At 34.7% G+C, this 15310-nt stretch overlaps 1 long non-coding RNA gene across 1 annotated transcript in view; it reads left to right on the top strand.

Annotated features, from left to right (window-relative positions):
- LOC118004385 overlaps positions 1 to 15310 on the top strand; it is a 265095-nt gene that overhangs the window by 170699 nt on the left and 79086 nt on the right. Inside the window, exon 2 of the long non-coding RNA XR_004677562.1 lies at positions 14074 to 14165. This is a non-coding gene — a long non-coding RNA (uncharacterized LOC118004385). The remainder of the gene's footprint in view (positions 1 to 14073; positions 14166 to 15310) is intronic.

Genomic DNA, 15310 nt, shown 5'->3' with positions numbered 1-15310 from the left:
TGGTCTGTGGTTGCGGGAAGAGGGAAAGGTCGGATTATTTCTAATTTTTTTTAAATTTATCTTTCCTGGGTCCCTGGGTGGCTTAGTCCATTAAGTATCTGCCTTCGGCTCAGATCATGATCTCAGGGTCCTGGGATGGAGCACCACATCCGGCTCTCTGCTCAGTGGGGAGTCTGCCTCTCCTTCTCCCTCTGTCTCTGCCCCCTACTTGTTCTCTCTTTCCCTGTCTCTCTTTCTTTCTCTCTCAAATAGATAAATGAAATCTTTAAAAAAATAAAATTGATCTCTCCTTGGGTGAATTATTCTCCTGAAGTCATTACCCTACCCTTCTCTACCCCTGCATTAATCATTGTTTGATCCAGAATTCCTTCTGTCCGGTTCTGCATTGTATTCATCATTAAAATTGGTATATAGGCAATATATTTTCGTATGAAGAGCGTGAACTCAAGAATCATATTCTGTGCAATCTTGGACAAATTACTTCTATATCCATAAATTTCCCATCTGAAAAAATGAAGATAATATGTCTACCCCTTAGATTAAATGACTTAATATATGTTTATGCCCTAAGAAAATCATATGACACATATTATTTGATGGATATTAGCTATTTTTGTGCTTTACCATATAAATGTGAAAATTATATATTATTATTTAGAACCTTTAAATGTACATATGGGGGCTATATATGTGTATATATATATATTTCTAATACTTTCTTTTATGTATCAATATAAGGGAACTAAAATATAAATGTTCATGGTTCACTATTTCCACAAAAGTTTTTTCTTACTATAAATTTGTTACTAAAATGAAAATTGGATGACACATACCACTAAGTTTTAAAGATTATATTATAATCCTTAAAAAAAACCTAAATACACACATAGGTAAATGGGTAACAAACTTGGATAAGATTTATAGACTGCACCAGGTATATATTTCCAAATAGGGAAACAGTTCCTGAAAAGGAAAACTGAGATGAGAAATCACCTAATAACTCAGTGTTTGAATGTTCTTATCCATAAAAAAAAGTCAAGCAAGAGATTATTATGTTCACTTCCAGTTCTGAAACCCTATTTATTTCAGTACCTAACTGAAGCTCAAAATAATTATATTTGCAACATTTACAAGCCTGTCCCCAAGCAGAAGTATGTTTTACATAAAATATATGTACTCTTCAATATTTGTTCTGCCTTAACCAGGCAAAAATACACAAACATTTGAGTCAATATTTGTACTAGATTGTTGTATGACAAACATGGATACAGTCTTATATAAGAGTTTGTAATTCAACCCTCAGTCTGAATTTTGACATTGTTTTTATGTGGAGGGACAATAGTTTTATTCACCAAGCTTCTTATAGAACAATGATGTTTGCTCGGTTCCTAATATCTTACCTTTCTCTGTCAAAAACCAAATAAGTCTCTTAAATGAGAAAGTTTATAATCTATGTCACAATACAGCTTGTGGGAAAGTTCCAGGAAAAGCAAGAGGAAAAGGCCTTTGGGGACAGAAAGAGATTTTCAGAGGACATGAATGGGTTGATGTCCTTCTCAGGGAGCTCACTGCCAAGACCTCCTGGCCCACAGTCTGAGGGCTGAAAAGGGGAGTAGTGCAGCAGGAGAGGACAGGGAATTTTCCATGGAAATAGATATCACATGCGAAATAAACTGAGACCATCTGTGTCCATGTTCTACCTCCCAGCTCCGTGAAATTCCATGCAAGCCTGGCTTCAATGGAGAAGGATTTCTAGGTATATTTCTAGGTAGAATCACGTGAAAAAGAGAGAAGTTTCTATATGCCTAGAGAGACCAGTGGGAGAATTTTAACTTTTTTTTTTCAAGATTTTATTTATCTATTTATTTGAGGGAGCACAAGCAGAGGGGGTGGGGTGGGAGGGAGGGGCACAGGGAGAAGAAGCAGACTCCCTGCTGAACAGAGAGCCCACCCGGGCTGGATCCCAGGACCCTGAGATCATGACCTGAGCAGAAGGTGGACACTTAACCGACTGAGCCACACAGATACCCCAAGAATTTTAACTTCTTGAGAAGACTTGTCGATGGGGAATGTTTGGAGGAAGCATCAGAGTATGGGAAAATAGAGACTTGAGTGGTGGAAAAAAGGTTTAAAATCTCCAAAGAAAATATGAGAGCCTTCCATCCCCAAAGACAGAAAACAAAATAGATAAAAGGTCATTGGTCTCATTGGCCTAATATCAATAATTCCAATGTATATGATCTGAAATGCACATAGAATATATACCCTAACCTAACATGTTATTGCATAAAGCAAGTATTGGTACCTTTGAAAGGGCTGGAAATATTCAGAATATATTATCTAACCACTGAGTAATTAAGCTGGATAGTGTAATAAAAACATAAATAGAAAATACGTAACAAAATTGTAAATAATCTTTTAAGCAAAGAAAAAATGAGAAAGGAATTACAAAATATTTTCAACTGAATGGAAATAAAGATACAATATAGCGAAATTTGTGAAATGCAGATCAAACAATGCTTACAGAATATTGTATATGTGAAAAGAGTTCTTAATTGTCATGAAGAAGAATAGTCTCTTCTATATTCTGGGTTTGTCATTAAAAGATGCTCTATTTGATTAGTAAGCATGATATTTCTCTACAGAATAAAATGGTGCAAATTCTTCACCAATCCCTGCAACCTTGTCCTTTGCTACCTGACTTTGAAACTCCTATCAGAGGCAAACTCCCACCCCTTGACTGGGAGCTTGCTGACGTGATTTACTTTAAGCAGTAACAATCACTCCCTCTTCAGTCTGAGCTCCAATTAAACACACTTGAGCAGACCTGAGCCCAAACTACAGCAAGAAAACAGCTCTAGACCAGCAACTTGAAGCAGAAAGCTGTGTTGAGTCCCAGCTGACCTACAGACACGTGAACAAGAATAAATGGCCATTCCTGATTCTTTCAACCACTGATTTAGGGGATAATTTGTTATATAATAAGTCTGGCTAATGTGAATTTCTAAAAAAAAAAAATACCTTGGAACAATAAACTGAATGTTTAAATTGAGATTATATGAATAATTTCTGTGTATGCATTTATTCAATCTTATTTTAAGATACAACTATCATCTAAGTTTATCTTTCTTTCCACAACTAAGTGGTTTTTTAGTGAGAGGTTAATAAAACATTGAACTTCCATATTTAAAATAGTCTTAAAAAACAAGATTCATGTGCTAAAATTTTCTATGGCAAAAACTTACGCTTAAGTGGATATAATGAAGTTGAAAGTTTATTTAGCCCGGTAATTCATTTCGGTCGCCACAGTAGCACTTCTCTCATGCTGATGCGGGGCCACTGTTTTCCCTGTTGCAGTTCTCAGCTGAAAAGTAAATTATTCCTTTATATTTCTGGTAGTAAGTTCTATCATTTGTACTGCAGTATGACCTCAACCAGTAGGGTTTTCAGTTTGTTTTACTAATAAGACATACTGCCGGCGTACTCTTGGATTTTGTCTGACAAACGAGTTTAGTGAGAACAGGAGCAGAACAAAGAGTCAATACCATTTTTCTTGCTTATTAGCTTCCAAACGTCTCAGGATACAAACACAAAGTGATCTGCAAACTGTTCAGCATATCTTTAATTGATTTTTGTGATGCCCTTCAAGCAATGTCCGTAGGAAGCCACAGGGACGGGCTTTCTGTGCCACTCAGGTCGTAATTGTATCAGCCTGGAAAGCCCAGAATCAGTCACCGCTAGATGATGTGTGTTCTTTTAAAGGAAGCACAAGAGGGAGTTAGAATACCTCACTTCGAAAAGTGTCTCCTTTTCTTCCTATTGTTACTATTTTCTCGTTAGAAATATGCCTCTTAGACCAGCAGAAGGTCAAGACCTGCCCAATGTGATCAAAATTAGGGACTTTTCTTTCAGCCTCCAAAAGGAAAAGGGGTGTCTCCTTTCTATTTAAGACTTGAACATGAAATCTCAGGAATCTGTACATAACCTAAGAAATCATGTCTTCTGCAGAGAACAGGTTAGAAATATGTGGTCTGAATGATATTTGATTTTTACTCTTTAGAACTATCTGAAATAGGGCGCCTGGGTGGCTCAGGTGGTTAAGCGACTGTCTTCGGCTCAGGTCGTGATCCTGGAGTCCCTGGATCGAGTCCCGCATCGGGCTCCCTGCTCGGCAGGGAGTCTGCTTCTCCCTCTGACCCTCCCCCCTCTCGTGTGCTCTCTCTCTCTCTCTCTCTCACTCTCTCAAATAAATGAATAAATAAAATCTTAAAAAAAAAAAAGAACTATCTGAAATAGCAGTTGAGTATAGGTATCCAAAGTGAGTCTATATAAATCAGAAAAAAAGTTTTAGCAATTAAAAAAAAATCTAAATTTGGTCAAATTTACCATTTTGTAAAAGGAGTTTTCAAATTTCCTTGAAAAGTAGATATTACTATTGGGAGTGTTTTTTTAATAGTTCAATTAAGATGTTAGTTGTGTTGCATAGAATGAAATTCTTGAATTATTTTTGTATTTGAAAAATATTTGGCCTTTCAAGTATTTGCCTTTCTACTTGAAAAAAATTATAATATATATTAAGCTGAAATTATGTTTATGTAATTAAATGTTATTTTAAAACTAACAAATATATTTAAAGTAGCACTCATAAGAAAACTAGATTGCTATATATATTAGTCTTACTATGGCTTTCCACCAAAATTTGTACATTATTTTAAAATCTAATTTATTTAATACTCTAATTCTTTATACTCTATCACATAAATATTTTATTAAACTTTAATAATATGATTTTCTGCATTTTGTATTATTTTAAGTAGGGAATCATTTTATTGTTTTAAAACAAGATTCAGATTTAGTATATCCTTAATTTTTTTTTACATTATGTGAACCTTTATTTTAAGGTAAGTCCTGTCACATTACATATTCTGTACTTAGAAATTTTTTTTTTAAACTCTTGACCATATTTACACCAGAACCAAATGCCTGAGCACCATCCACAGATGTTTAGGGGATGTTAGTTAACTATTTGTGCCACATATTTTGAAAACAAAGAGTGTGTTTTTGGAGTCACAGCTAAACAACTCTGGACAGCCTGGATCATTTTGATTTTTTGAAAGCATTGTTTAACTGATTATTTTAGAAATGTTGTTGTTCTTACGATAAAAACACATAAAGCATAGCTTCAGCACTCTTTTAGATGCCAATTTATTTTTTAAAAGAACGGATAAAAAAAATTCATCGTTATCTAACAACTAAATAATTTGCCATTCAAATTGCCTATTTTGTAATCTTAACAAATTCAGGATGTACTTTATCAAAATGCTCAATTTGACTCTTTCCCTTGGCTCAGTCAAGAGGCCCAGTTTTCCAATATCACTGCCTTTACATGTTAATGAGATATAATTTCTATTTAAATAGTATTACATGTTTTGAAGTCCACATAATCAATCCTATGACAGAATAAGTCATTTCAAATTGTTATGAATCAGTCCAAGTCAAGTGTTTTCCATTTAACATTGCTTATTACTTGCTTTAAGGGCTGCTCATGGGTGCTTAAATCTCTTGTATTTGTTTAGGATCTGGAAAACTTTCTTGAGTTACTGGTTGTCATACTTTGGGGACATGACCTTTTGTAAGTTCCCAGCAATTAAAATATGGGAAGAGGCATCTTTCCCTTTGCTTTTCCTTCTTGACACTGCTTGCCAAGGAGATAACGTGCATGCACACAGATCTTCCTTTTCAAAGGAGAATTAAGTAGGACTGGAAGTCCAGGAGACTGTTCTCCAGCTGTTTTCTCTTATCTTTCTCTTTCTTTTTTTTTGGTCTTCTCTGTTCTGTCATAAATGGTGATTAAATTGGAAACTTTGACCCTCTCTCTTGCGAAAACATCTGTGTTTGTGACCTAGGATAGCTCTGTTCTATGCAGTTGGGTAAATATTTCCCCTTTCTGTCTTGTTTCTGTCTCTTGACATTGGTTTATGTGACTCTCTTCCCTTTTTAGTAACAAGATTCAACACATCCTTTTTTTATACTACATTGAAGATAAAAATCATTGACCTTTGGCTTGTCTTAATTTGATGTTACTTGAACTTGAAGGAAAGACAGTACAAAGAGCCCACTATTTGATGTGGTATTTCACTGTAGTTCTGCCCACTAGAATAGAAAGCCACTTACGGTTTTCCCTTTGAGTTCAATTGAGAAACCAATTAGGAAAAAAAAAATGCAAGTGTCATATAAAGTTTAAAATACCATCTTGGTTGCTATTAAAAATGAATCAGATAACTCTACTTATACCCAGGTTCAAAATAAACTTCTCACTCCTTGCCATCTCAATTGTTCTCATTCAAAGAAACATCCAGCTAACATTAAAGTGTTTTTTAGCTTTTCCTTTTGTGCTTAAATTTTCCTTGGGGAGTTGATTGAGAAGAGTGTTTTGTCAAGGAGACTTTTGATGTATTAATGGGACCATTAACCTAAATATCATCTTCTGTTACTATTGTCTCCATATTAACAAAGTCATAAATAACTATTTTCTTAGTTTCTAAACAATTTTAGTATTTGTACAGAAATTATTACAAGTAATTGATTTCATGGAAATTTCTAGGTGAGCATGTGTGTCCCTGAATTTCCCTAGGCCCTTGGAATTGTTCTAAATAATAAATAAGCACACTTACTAAAGACAGAGATTTAGACACTGAATGAACAAGGCATAGAGTATAGCATCTATATCCAAAATTACGTGAAAGCTTGCACACAGTCACTAAAATTTCCCAGATAATCTCAATCTTTAAGAAAGTTTCATTTTTCAGGACGCCTGAGTGGCTCAGTCGGTTAAGCATCTGCCTTCAGCTCAGGTCATGATCCCAGGGTCCTGGGATCGAGTCCCGCATTGGGCTCCTTGCTCAGTGGGGAGCCTGCTTCTCCCTCCGCGTGCTGCTCCCCCTGCTTGTTCTCTCTCTCTCTCTGACAAATAAATAAATTAAATCTTAAAAAAAAAGAAGAAAGCTTCATTTTTCTACCTTATTTTACTGATGTGTTTGGATCTCAGTATGGAGTGGGTAGTAACAGTAGTTTTTTTTTTTTTTTTTTAATCAGTATATAATACAAAATCCCTCCTAGACAAAATTTCCCTTGAAAGCCTACTGAATCACCCAAAATGCATGTCTTAAAATACACCATCTAACAATAATTCCAAGTACTGTACAACTGATTTTTTCTCCATAACAGATTGTTATTTCTTTAATTGGGCCCTGAATAATATAGTTGACTGGAGTTTAAAGGATATATTGTACATGTAGAGTTGTATTTTGTGCAATATTGATAGAAACAAACACATCATATGAGACAGAAAGAAAATTAGATTTTCGACGACTGTTATTCAATTATCAATTTCTCTCTCACTTTGGAGCATAATGAACTTGAATAACCCAATGTATTTAAATCTCTTTTATGCACACACACATACAGTGTCTTACAGGTACGTGGGATGTGTGTGTGTGTGTCTATACAAATAAGTATACATCTATAGTGCACACGCTGTTGATCCCCCCAGGGTTTTGCTTTTGCACATGCTTCAAGTACACATCCTCTCAACCTTCCCAAAACTCAACCACATGTATCTGCTTTCAGGAGATTTATGCTGGATACATTTTTATGGAACTACCGGGTTGTAACTCCACTGTTAATGCTAGCTAAAAGTGTTATTTACACTGCATGGAGCACTGGGTGTTATGCACAAACAATGAATCACGGAACACTACATCAGAAACTAATGATGTAATGTATGGTGATTAACATAACAATAATTTTTTTCAAAAAAGTAAACATTAAGAAAAAAAAGTGTTATTTACAGAGAAGCTTATACATGCATAAGAAATTTCTTCCAGATATATTCCAACTCAACTTCTAAGTTTCTTTTCCTTTTCTGAGGGTGAGAGGTAGAATTCTTTTATGACAAATGTTCTGGGATTCATAAATTATAGAAATCTTCCCATACTTACGTCCAGTTTTCCTTTGACCTAGCATTCTCTTATTACTGGAAGTTTTGACTTTTCCAGGAGAAGATAACTTGATTTTTTTTTTTTAGAGAACTTTATTTCTGATGACAACCATCTCTTTTCTCTATTCAAAAGTCATTCTTGTGGCATCTATGATTTCCTTCTAATCTTCTCATATTGTTTGTCCAAGTAACTATTACAATAAATTCTTCTCTGTTATGCCCTTTCTTTTTTTTTTTTAAGATTTTATTTATTTATTTGAGAGAGAGAGAATGAGAGAGAGCACATGAGAGGGGGGAGGGCCAGAGGGAGAAGCAGACTCCCCGCTGAGCAGGGAGCCCGATGCGGGACTCGATCCCGGGACTCCAGGATCATGACTTGAGCCGAAGGCAGTCGCTCAACCAACTGAGCCACCCAGGCGCCCCTGTTATGCCCTTTCTATATGGTGTATTATTAAAGCACATTCTTGAAAAGAGATACGTTTTTGTAAAGTGTCTTTAATGAAAATTATTCATGGTGCATGGAAGAGTGTGTGTGTACAGGTATGCACATCTTTGTGTTCAGGAGAATTTTAGTTTTTCCACCAACAAATGAGTCAGAAAAAATATATTACTTTTGAAAATGGTGTGGCATAAGTGATTGCCTTTATGTTCTTAAAGAAGAACTATATTTTTTCTTATAAAATAGCTCTTTCATAGTTTATCATTTGTGGTATGTTTGCATAGTACTTACATGTGAGATGCTCACTGCAAATACAAGTTTTTTACCATCAGTGTATTAATAGAATTCTAAATCATTCCATGAATCTTTTTTTTCCTCTTAACTCACTAAATTAGTGCTTCAAATGCAGATCTGTCACACAACTTCCTCACCTTCCTAGGTCTGTGCAACATTTGTTTTTTTTGGTTTTTTTTTTTTTGAGAAAATCAAAGCCTGCTTTTATTGATGCACCAAGAGATAGACCTGTGATTTGGAAGGGATGGCAACATTCCCTTCTATTATCAAACAACTTAACTGGTATTAAAGAGAAAATTAGCTGAGGCTCCCCTTACACCAATAAGTGATAGTAAAACTTAGTGTCATATCTGTCTTACAAATTCATCTTTCAAATGTCATTAGTATTTTGGGTGTAATCTTTATGTGGAAATACTGTAAGCTCAGCCCAGTGCATTTATTAAAATTAAATTATTATTTTGGAAAAAAATAGGGCATAGTAGATTGATTATTTTCGATAGCAAAGTAAGTTGCATTCCCGAATATTATGATTAACTTTAGAATGTCTACTATCTATTAAAACCTTTATGCCAAAAAGGCTTACAAATTATCTTGATTTTCTAATTTAGCCTCTTTGCAATCTTTTGAAAATATATTATTTAGTCTGTGTTAAAGAAAAGGAAACTAAGGTTCAGAAGTCACACTACTAGTAACACCTATTATATAATTTAATGATGCAACACCTGCATGTTTGTTTCAATATATAACATAAAAATACATAAGTGACCTTGAGATTCTATAGATCGAACATCATTTAAAGTTATCACATTCACATAATTATCACTACTACTACTACTATACTAACCTATGAATTTGTTGACAATAGTGAGTCTAATTCTTCATTATATTCCTCAAAATATGTATTACTTTCACAGCATTTGGTATTTAACACTAATAGTCAATGAGTGATTTGTGGGATGGCCAGATTACAACTCCTAAGCACTGCTAGCCTAGAGTGTTTCAAAAAGTGGTCATTCAACAATGACATTTGTGGATTCCATTTGGCAATGGATTCTCTTTGTTTATTGTTCATAGATAAATGTTCTTATATTTAAGAGGAAGAATCATAAACCCTATTGATGCTCTCATGCAGGCTTAATTTTCTTTCTAGGAAAATGCATGGAAAATACTGCATATTATTTTTAGGGATCCATTAACCAGCTAAAGGCTCTCCAATGATGGCCAAAAGATCTATGAATGCCAAGAACTTATCTATCAGAATAGGCATCACAAATTTTAAGAGATTTATTTGAAATTATAAGCTGTGTCTCAAAAGATGAAAAGGATTTGGCATTTGGAACTGGACCCCTCAATATGTAAGATAGGTCTTATATCAGCCACCTGCCAATCCAGAGGAATATCAAATAAGGGATCTATACTCAGGACATGAGTCAACAAAGAAACCTCTCCTTACTAGTTGTTTCCAGCCCCAAATTCCAATATAGAACTTTATTTCTAATCAGCAGAACTAGACTATCTAGAAAAAGGAGAACCCCTTTGGCCTAAACTTTTATCCCAGCCTTAAATTTTGGATTATAATAAATTAGCAACATGTACCCCTTAACAACCAAGTAAATCTCTCAGCCACCATCTTGTATCTCATTCATGGGTGGAGAATCAGAAGATGGCTTTCTAAATATATGCTAATATGTGCCAATTGTGCAAAAGTTTCCTTCCTAGCATAGGTAACCTCGTTAGTATTTTGACTATAATGATAGTGAACAAAAAAATCCTCCTATGTGAGAGTGAGTATACAAAGCATAGGAAGAGGGTAAATTGATCTTATACTTGAGGACAGTTCACCCTTTCTGTTTGATTTTTTTTGTTTTCTTTTAATTCAGTGAGTTTAATAGCCAAACATTCAGAGGGCAGAGACATTGATATTTCTGAGGAGAAATGTGAGAGATGCCTTGAACCTTAATGGAATAATTTGCACGATTATCCTTTCATGGAATTTTTCTGAGAACAATAAAAGGGAAAATCCACCACCTTAATATCCTTATTAATGTCATATGGATCCTGGCCAAAGAAGCTCTGATTTTCATCTGGGCAAAACTTAAATTTTAATATTTAAAATCATTCTTCCTATAATGCACTAGAAAATAAATAATCCTATTTTCTTGTTCTTTTACATGAAACAATTATTTTAATAATTTTTTTGATTATTCAATTTACAACTCCTGATGGTGTATTTTACATGATATGGTTCCTGTTAAATGTCCATAATCTTCAACTACACTATAAACCTGAGCAAATACACATCCATTCATTTTTAGGTGAACCCCATGAACTACAGAGAATTTAAAGTTCCCTAATTACCTCCTCTCTCCTCTTTTATATAGGGAAATTAAAGTCCCAGTAAATAGTCTTCTCTCTATTGTATTATAATTATATTATAATATTATAATTATATTATTTTACAATTGCCATATGAAGATTTGTTCCCAAACCCCAAAGCAGTCTATGTACAAGGTTGGTAAAACCACATAGGATGGTCAAGCTTAAGTTTCAGGGACCTGGGACTTAGACACAAAAGAATGAATTAACTCCTTTAATTCTTTCTCTAGAAGGTCACTACTGAATTCCAGACCTTACCATTTATAGAGAACATAAGTTAAAGGAGGGTCTAATGATAAGAAAAGAGAATGATTTCTACTCTAGGTTTATTTGATAGCTCTCATTAGGACCTTACTACTAGAAAATTATGCTTACTATTTATCGATACATTTTCTTTTGAAGGTTGGATAAGCTGAAAAGGAACTGTAACCTTCTGTTCCATGGAAATTTCCCATATAAAAATAAACCTATCACTGCAGTAAATATATATAGGCATAACCATATCTATATAATAGGAAGGGAGGGTAAAGGATCAGACAGTAAATGGTCCTAGCTTCTTTCCTCACTGAGTCAATCATCAGATATCCTGCCATAGGAGCAGATATCTGAATAATTGGAAGTCAACGTTTCTCAATTGTTTAATCATTTGTAAGATAAATAGATTGGTTGGCCTGGAGAGTATTGTGAATCCTCCTTCCAGATTTAACATGCAATAAATTGATACTCTTCAGTTAGAAATGATATACAACAAGACATCAAAACTAAAATTAGATTTAAACAAGACATCTTGCCATATTTACAAGCTAAAATAAGTCATTTATAACAAAGGGCATTTGCCTCTAGTAAGAAAATCAAATCTCAAAACTTCTCTTTGAGAGCAAAATTCTTGAAGTAGTTTCTAGAATAAATTTGAGAAGATTAAAACTCACAAGTTCCTTGTACAAGCTAAATGTCACCAAGCCCTATGATTCACCCAAACAGCAAGGATTATTACTTTTGATTATGTCCCATCGCTTTCCATTTCATATTGTATTCAATCAAATTATACTGACAGAATTGGCAGAAAAACAACTTAAATGATGTCAACTGTTGGCAAAAAAATTACGTAAGGAAATTATTAGAAGAAAGCATATAATATTTTCTAATAGTTAAGCATGGCTTCATACACTTGTGTAATGTTAGTTTTCAAAACAGGCTTATTTTTCAGTCAATAGTGAAATCCAACAGGACGGATGGTAGGTTCTTTTGACCTATGTAGACCCATGTAGACCCCTTCTGCCTGCTTGCCTGTCTGTCTCTCTCTCTTTCCCACCATAAGGAGGAAACATTTATCTACTTTTCCATCAGGTAAACTCCCAGAGGAAGACTGTGGTCCTGCGTGGAGATGCCTGTAGTTTGGCAGGTAGTTTCCATTTGGCAGCAGAATATAATAAAGCTGCATATGGCTGTATACCCTAATCATATCCTGCAATCCATATTTTATATTAATAAATTTAAAACTAATACTCCTAAAGCTGATTGCTGTCTCTGTTTCTCGACCAATTCTAAACTCAGAGGGAAGGATGGAGGTTGTTATTAAACCCTAATTTTCAACACTTTCCTAAACTACAATTTAAACCGCAATGTAATCATTCTTGTTAAATATTCTACAAGAACTTCTATAGCCCAAGATATTTGGGAAAGTGCAAATTCTTTTTTTTTTAAAGATTTTATTTATTTATTTGAGAGAGAGAATGAGATAGAGAGAGCATGAGAGGGGAGAATCAGAGGGAGAAGCAGACTCCCCGCTGAGCAGGGAGCCTGATGCGGGACACGATCCCGGGACTCCAGGATCATGACCTGAGCCAAAGGCAGCCGCTTAACAACTGAGCCATCCAGGCGCCCTGAAAGTGCAAATTCTTAAGTATATACTATGGGCTAAACACAGTGTAAATCATTTGGCTCGCATGGCTATTATTGCAAGTATGAAAAGTAGATATTATTTTTCCAATTTTATACATGAGGTCATTGAAGGGCACAGAAAAGGATTAAGATATTGAGAAGCTTGAAGTACTGACAAGATTTTGTGTATACTTCCATATACAATTAAAAAGAAATACGAAACCATAAAATAAGTGTAAGCAACACTAATTAAACTTTATTTCCCATGATGACCATATATCTTTATAACACAAAATTGTCTCTGGAAGGCTCCTTCTCATTTGTTTGGTTGTCCTGTTGCACTGCATGTGATCAGGTCCCCAATTAGACTGCAGTACCGAATGTCAGAAAGGTTAAAGAACTGGGAAGGGGCAGAGCCTAGAGTCTACAGCCAGTATTCACTCTTCTGCCCTCTGACACATCGTGTTTGTTATCCTGAACATTCAATCCTGCTCTCTTCCTGGTCTTAGAGTTTCACTGAGTAGTCATTAAAATGATTATTTGTCCCAATTCAGTATCTAGCAACTACACTTAATAAAAGACCAAGCAGATTTCTTCGAATGCTCAATTTTTTGTCCCAAATCTTACTTTCAGGAAATATATTGAAATAAATCTTACCTATAAATTAATCTATCATCTAAGGAGTTAAAAATAAAATCAATGTTATATTATCCCTTTCTTTTGAAAAATTTTGACTTTGTGGTATTATTACTCTCTTCTGCCCATGGTAATAGAATAGTTACTTTGGGCAGGAAGTCAAGACAACATTTCCAATCCCAATGGTCTTTTCTGGTACTTAGTTATCTGATGCTTATTAGTATACTGATATACTAGCATAATTACACTAGGTAAATTTTATAGTATTAGATCACAGGGCACATGAATAACAATTAGTATAGGACTGGCATATGTGGGAACCCTAATTCTATTCAGTAGTATGTTCTGTGTACAAATATGTATATACAGAATGTATTTGTGAATCATGTAATGGTCAAGTAGGTAAATCAGTTTTGTAAACTGAAGCCTTCCTCTCCCTCTCCCTCAGGATCCAACTGATAACTTCTGCTTGTGAGCATTGGGCAGTATGCTAGAGACGTGGAGATGAGCTCAGAATCAGGATGTGAACTGAGAGTTAAGGTAAGAGGAGAATGAACTGTGAGTTCCATGAAGAAAATGTTTATGTAAAAAATTAAGAATGAAAAGTAATACGTACTTAAAAAAATATAAATTGTGCTCATTTATTTTACAAATATCTACTGATTATCAGGCATGTTTCTATCAGAGGCAATACAGTAGTGGACAATGGAAACATTATATCTTGTGCTCATACAATTTATATTTAATCAGTTTGACAGACAAAAAAACAGTTGTTATTTATATAAGCTTTAGATGTGGTCAACGGAGATACAAATAATAATGTACAGGATGATGGTGATGAATGATAATATTATTAATAAAATGATCATTTTGAAGACTTCTTATCTGCCAGACACTGTTCTGAATGTGTTACTTGCTTTAATTCATTCAAGGAGCATGATTTTAGGAGGTAGGTAATATGATAACCCCCATTATATAGATGAAAAAACTGAAGGACTTATTAGGCGACAACCGATTCACAGAGCGGAAATTGGTACCGCCAGGATCAGAGGCCATAGAAGGTAACAATTTGGGAGTTAAATTCCAACACTGATCAGTCAAAGCACAGTCATCCCATACCTCGCTTTTCCCAGACACAGCAAGAGTGTGACTTGAGCAGCTACATGAGGCAGGAACAGATGTGAGGGAAGGGTGGATGGTGGCCTTTTTTATATGATTAAGCTTCATTTTTAAAAATGAGGGGGAAAAAGTCAGAAGATAATGAGGGAAAACTGACTGTGGCCAACTTCAGTGAAAGATATGGTTGCATCCGGGTAAGGCTTGAATGCAGTAACAGCATTTCCCCCGAGCTCTCATCGGCATTAGGAGGGACCCAGGATGTGATTATCAGTGCTCCATTTAAGCCATGTGTAAGTTTCCCTTGTTAAATCCCTTCATATATATGCTCTTCACACTTATAACATTTTTACAGCATATATTTATAGACATATTGATAGGCATCTTTTTTTAAGTCCCAGACATCCTGAAACTAAGACATTGTGTGTCAGTTATATTTCAATAAAAAGAAAAAAATATTTATATAATTATTACTCCATACTAAACATAGTGCTTTACATGAAGGACTTCATTTAAAAAAAAAAGAAGAAGAAGAAGAAGAAGAAGAAGAAGAAGAAGAAGAAGAAGAA

This window comes from Mirounga leonina, unplaced genomic scaffold (assembly GCF_011800145.1).
Source record: "Mirounga leonina isolate KUSES-001 unplaced genomic scaffold, KU_Mleo_1.0 Mir_93, whole genome shotgun sequence".
Lineage (NCBI taxonomy): Eukaryota > Metazoa > Chordata > Mammalia > Carnivora > Phocidae > Mirounga > Mirounga leonina.
Note: the sequence above shows the minus strand (reverse complement) of the source record. Positions and strands in the feature narration are given on the sequence as shown.